The sequence below is a fragment of the Plectrocnemia conspersa genome, unplaced genomic scaffold (assembly GCF_051122295.1).
Source record: "Plectrocnemia conspersa isolate PC_06_02 unplaced genomic scaffold, ASM5112229v1 ptg000008l, whole genome shotgun sequence".
NCBI lineage: Eukaryota > Metazoa > Arthropoda > Insecta > Trichoptera > Polycentropodidae > Plectrocnemia > Plectrocnemia conspersa.
The window spans coordinates 17,785,888-17,791,887 of record NW_028277172.1 but is presented as its reverse complement, the minus strand read 5'-3'; the positions used below and the strand labels follow the sequence as shown (position 1 = coordinate 17,791,887).

The 6,000-nt window shown below is 25.8% G+C and overlaps 1 long non-coding RNA gene across 1 annotated transcript; it reads right to left on the bottom strand.

Moving 5' to 3' along the window:
* Positions 1-4,106: 4,106 nt before the first annotated feature.
* LOC148233217 (uncharacterized) lies at positions 4,107-4,792 on the bottom strand. Its single transcript, XR_015810535.1, has 3 exons — positions 4,466-4,792; positions 4,235-4,403; positions 4,107-4,173 (listed from the first exon to the last, which is right to left on the bottom strand). It is a non-coding gene; the product is annotated as an uncharacterized LOC148233217 (long non-coding RNA).
* Between the last annotated feature and the right edge of the window lie 1,208 nt (positions 4,793-6,000).

Sequence of the window (6,000 nt, the reverse complement as noted above, 5' to 3'; positions counted from 1 at the left end):
AAATATTATTATATTTTTATGATACTTCCCACCCTTCCTTCCCAGAAAATTACACTGCAGAAAAAAAAAATTTACAGATGTACGTATATACTATGGAATAGACTTTATTTATCCAAAAAGCAGTGTTTTTGTCAAAACGTTGCAAATAAAGAAAAAGCTTTTATGAAGCAAAAATTGCATGAATCGAAAGTTTAAGCAATAAAATAGTCAACTCTTATGCAATGTTTAATCCATAGGTTCTCAAAATGGGTAATATCGCCCACCGCTTGTCAATGTTGGCTCCGGGAGAATTTGGTGGGCGATAAAGGACCCATGGAGGGCGATGGAGAAGTGGGCAATTTTTTTTGTTTAAAAATAATATTGTGCAAAAATGTTCAAGGCATTTTATATTTATATTAAAGTAAATTTATTTTGCATAAAATATAATGCGTGAAGTGGACGCTGTAATATTTTTTCCATGTACCTTACTTATTTTGATTTTTTGAATTGCGAATACTATTTTTATAAAAAGAAATACTTATTTTTATAAGTAACAAATTTTTATTATAAGCGGTGAACATTCAATGTAAGTAGAAAATATTTAATATAAATATCAATTTTAAATTTTATAAGTAGCACTGTAAATTTTTTTTTTTAATTTTAACAAAGTTTGCCTTAGTCCAAATATTATTTAATAGAGTGTCATTGCTTTAGACCACTGGTTGTAATCTCGATTATTTTATATTTTGCTTTTATAAAAAAAATATATATATTTATAAAGCATATACAAACGTCAAATGTATAATAAATTTAGATAAAAATAATTTTATTACAAATCTTTTTAATACATACTATGAGTAATATGTATCAAAACATAATGAAATATACATATATTGAACTTCTACAATAATATTGATGTCACATAGGTTAGATAATTTGATTCATAGTTAGAATTAATTCAGATTTTTTAAATTAAGTCAATTTTTTTAGATGTTTATGATTTTATTTTCGAAAATGTTCAATTGCATTTTTATGATTGATTATAATAAATGCATTGTGCATATATAATCAATTTAGGCGTACTTTTGAGTTGTAAATAATAATTATGATTTTTTTCAATAGAAACAGTTTTTAGTTATCGTAGATTTTATTTTAAAAAAAACTGTAAAATTAATGCTTTTTTTACATTAATTTTCAATTTAATTTTTATGATTGATTACAGTTAATGTTAAATCAATTTAAAACTCTTCTGTTCTGAGTTGTAAGTAATAATTATTATTTAAAAACAAAAAATTGATTTTCGAAAATATTCTGTAAAATTAATTGTTTTTAAATACGTATTTTTAATTAGATTTTTATGATTGCTGCATATTTAATCAACTTTTTGAATTTTTAAAACAGAAAGTTTTTATTTTTTAAGAATCGTCGATTTTATTTTTGAAAAATATTTGCAATGTGAACTGCTTTTTACATTTATTTTTTATTGCATTTTTATGATTGATTTTTATAAAATATAATATCAATTTTAAACTAAATTTTGAGTCAAACATAATAATTATAGATTATTAAAATAATTCATTTGTATTTTTTAAATACTGTAGATTTTATTTTCGTAAATTTACTGCTAAATTAATTATTTTTGTTGTATTTGTTTTAACATAATTTTTTATGAAACATAAACTATGAATTAGTTTTAGGTTTACATATTAATTAGAATTTTTTAAAATAAAGTTTTTATTTATTTTTTAATTTCATTACCAAAAAGCTACTTTTATAAAAAATATTATTATACATGTTTTTTCTGACGTATGTATTATTTTGCCACAAAGATACTATTATTTATGCTGTTTTTATTTTTTTTCCTTGAATATTCATTTTTTTATTTTTGTCGTTTGATGAAATCTCTGACAAAATACTACACATGCTAAAATAAAATTAAAAATATAGTATATAAAATAATTTAACGCATAACTCTAGAATTCAACATATCAATTTAATATTTATGAAATCCTAGTATAGCAAAATAATGATATCGTCACATGTAGCTGTAAAAATATATTTGAAACAGAAGATTAATATTGTTACGAATTGCTTATAGAACAATCTCCTTTATCTACTTTAAAAATTCATACTTAGAATCTAGATCACAAGACATTTATTTGAATAAATGAAATATGTTATACGTGACAACGTGAATGTATGTATATTATAATCAATCTAAAAAGATTTATCAATATATTGTTAAAACAAAATTATCAAAAATAAAATCGACGATATCGAAAAATTGATACATAATAACGAAATACTAATAATGCCACCCAGATCAGCTTGTATTGTCTCTGATTCAGTCTGATATTGATTCTAGATATCATATATGACTGTAACAATATAACAACAATGTATTATAATCACAAAAAGTTATTTAAATAATTTTAAACATACTTAAATTTTGTCATTAAACTTGTTTTCAGCAATCATCTCGCCAGTTACAAAATATTCAAACCGATCATAAAAGTCTGCATTTACGTACAATAAATCCAACATTATCCCAGTCGCAAGTAACGGAACACCGCAAAGTCCTCGTGAAGTCGAGAACGAATCCCAGTCATAAAAAAGTTCACGAGTCGGCGTATTTTTTTTGAAGTTATTGCCGCCCGCATAAACGCGCCCGATTGTTCTTTTCCAGGGCTCGGTATTATTATACGGATGCACGAACGGTTTTACCCAGAATTGGGATGCTGTAAAATTAGGTCCTGGGCGTAAATCCCGTTAGTCGCTCGGCCGGGTCGCCGCTGAATCATTTTACAATGAAAACGTATGGTATGTTAAGTGCGTTTCGTGTTTGCTTCGGAAAAGGTTCGTCGAAGACTCTTGCATAAGTTATTGTGGCAATGAGCAGTCTTCGCACCAGTCGGAGACTGGCGTCGATGGTTTCCAACTCCTCGAGGGTCGTTCGTTGCTGATGGCTCAATTTCAATTACAGATTTGTTTATTTGATATGTGAACTGCGCTACGGTTGCGGTTCGTAGTCAAGGTTTACACGTGGCGATGGTTTCCACACCGGAAGAATTGATAAATTCGAGTAATTAATGATGAAAATATAAATTATATCATGATTTTGTTGTCTTTATAATGAATTTATCATATAGCAAAGTTATGAACCATCTTGTTCAGAGGTACATGAATTTAATTAAGTTTATCAGTAATACACTTTATTGAATTTTTTATTAAAATGTAATCAGAAAAAACATAGTTAAAATTCATTAAAATACAAAATAAACAAATGGAAAATGCAAGTAAATAGTTTCTTGATCTATATGACATCTATCGATATACAAATATAATTTAAAAGCATGTTTTAAATACTGTTGTCAAAAGATGTCGTTAACTAAATTATTTAATCTAAATTTAATTTAATATCAATACAACATTAGTTTCAAAATGGGATAATTAAAATGAACAATATAGCGAAAATGTACAATTTTAAATAAATTCAATTAGTACTAGTGATCATAGTACCACAATTAATATTAAAACTACAAATATAAATCTTTATGGAAAAATATTATTAAAAAACCTAGTCCCCTCAAAGACCTCACAATAGTCTTGCTGCGTGGATAATAAGAATAAATTATTTTAGTAAATAATATTGTATAGTTATTATGAAAATTTACATTTTTGTGAATGAGTCATTAATTATCTTTCAATTTCAAAAGAAAATAATTACAGAAAATGGTATCTTAACCATATGGTTACCAAGCTTTTTGGAATTACTATCTAAATATCGACATATGTAATCTATTACATAATAATAATAAATATATATATGTTTAAAATAAATTCTGAGGAACTATCATCAAGCCCATTAAAATGTATCTGATTCTTTGTATATATATACAAGAAGCAAAGTCGATAAATCAGATTTCGACAACAAATGGTTAAGATAGTATATTATGATTATTACATTAAATTTATAAAAATGTAATTTTATTACATTAAATAAAATAGACTTTTATTAAAATTATTGTATTTATTATCTTAATTCATATTATATAAAGTTAAGGCAAATTTATACATAATATTAAGTCAAAATATAAAAAATCAATAAATAATATAATTCTATATAAGCATCATTCAATGTATTACTTTACTCTTTGTATAACCTTCACTAATCGTAGGGTTTCGTCTACACTTCTAAAAATATAGAGTAATTTAGTAAGTATTTAAATTTTTTTAGTCATTATCAGTTTAATACCTGTTAATATTTAGTTCATTTAAGGATATATGTTCTATGTATTGTGATCTGTTTATAATAAACAAAGCATTGGTGCAGCACGAGATCCTTTCGTCCAAGACGCCGTACGCTCTTGAAATTTTCAAGCTTTTATCACCCAAGAGAGTCAAGTTTGTTTCACCGATGCCATCTAAAAATATGCATTGAAATCAAATATCTTTAAAGTAATAATAATAAATAAAACATCCTTACTCTCTTTCCTTGACGTTTTCGTCCATGCCAAATGAGTGTAATGTGTTTCGGTTGAAATGGCAATCAGCTCACAATCGATATCTTTGAATTCTTGTATGCGATCAGAAAATTCAATTAGATCGGGATAAGGGCTGACACTACAATAGTATAGTATTTATTTTAATCTAAATTATTTGATATGAAGATATATTAATATAACATTCTTCTTACAAATCAAACGGGTAAAAAATAAGCACCATAACACTATTATAATAATCTAATGGAGATATATCTTTTGCAATGCCCTTTACTATGGCTGTGCCTTCATAGCTTGGTGCCACATCTCCAATTTTGAGAACCATATTATAATCTTCTAACAAATTCAGCCTAATAGAAAGAATATTAATAAAGTGTAATTTTTAATTGCTACTGAAAATTTGTACAAATATTACCTTGCTAAAAATATGTTGCTATTGTATAATCACAATTGACTGAATAAAAATAAATATCTATAATTAAACTAATTTAAAATTACAACAATAATACATATAATTAGTAATTATATTGCAATAATATGTGTACAAGTAATTGATTTCAAGAAACTGATATTATATGTCTAATTATTTGCATTTAAGAATGTAAAATTTTGCGAGCTGCTGATTTGATTTAGATACTTTTTAGATGGAACATAAATATGTAAATCAATCGAAACTGAAACTTCAGTTTCGATTGATTTATTTATGACGTATCTAAAAATGATCAAAATCAAATTGTCAGTTTGCAAACTTTTTCATTTTAAAGAACATTCAAGTTATTATTAAATTAGTGTTAATTTACTATTTTAGTGCTATGTATTGTATACAAAAAATAAAATATTTCATTTTAACCGAGCAAATTAAATAATTTTACAGCTGTCTTACTAACCCCATGAACTTGAATGAATTGAGGTGGGTGTTGATGTTGGTGCAGGGTAATTTTATTTGAAATTGTTACTACTGTAGTAAAAAAATTTTATTTGTTCAAGCTTCTGATTTTTATATTACTTCTCCCACTGTGTTGCTTGTTATTTTTAATATTGTAACCAGTGGAATGATCGGCAGTTATATGTATGTATATATCTACATATTATGTTCAGACAATCATGTACTACATACGAATTCATTGTATTCCTAAATATAGGACTTGAGAGTGGGTTCATCAAGCTCAAGTATCTCTGCAATGGAATAAATACATATTTGCTTACTCGCTGCGTTTAAAATGACATATAGCTTTTTTAAATAGTCTCAATATGAAAATGGCATGACATATCTCCAGCTGAAGGATAAGTGCTACACCACCCATAGCAATGCATGTAGCAGTGTATGTTATACAAAAGAATAGATTTATTAAATACTTTGAAATTTCAAAGCTGATAATATTTATATTGGGACTACCGATTGATGAACACGACTGGCGAGTTAACATCATTTAGATTGTTTCATTCCGGGTTATATGCCAAGTTGTGCTTTTAGAGTTGAGTGTTAATTAAGTGTCAAGTCTTTTATATGATTTCATGA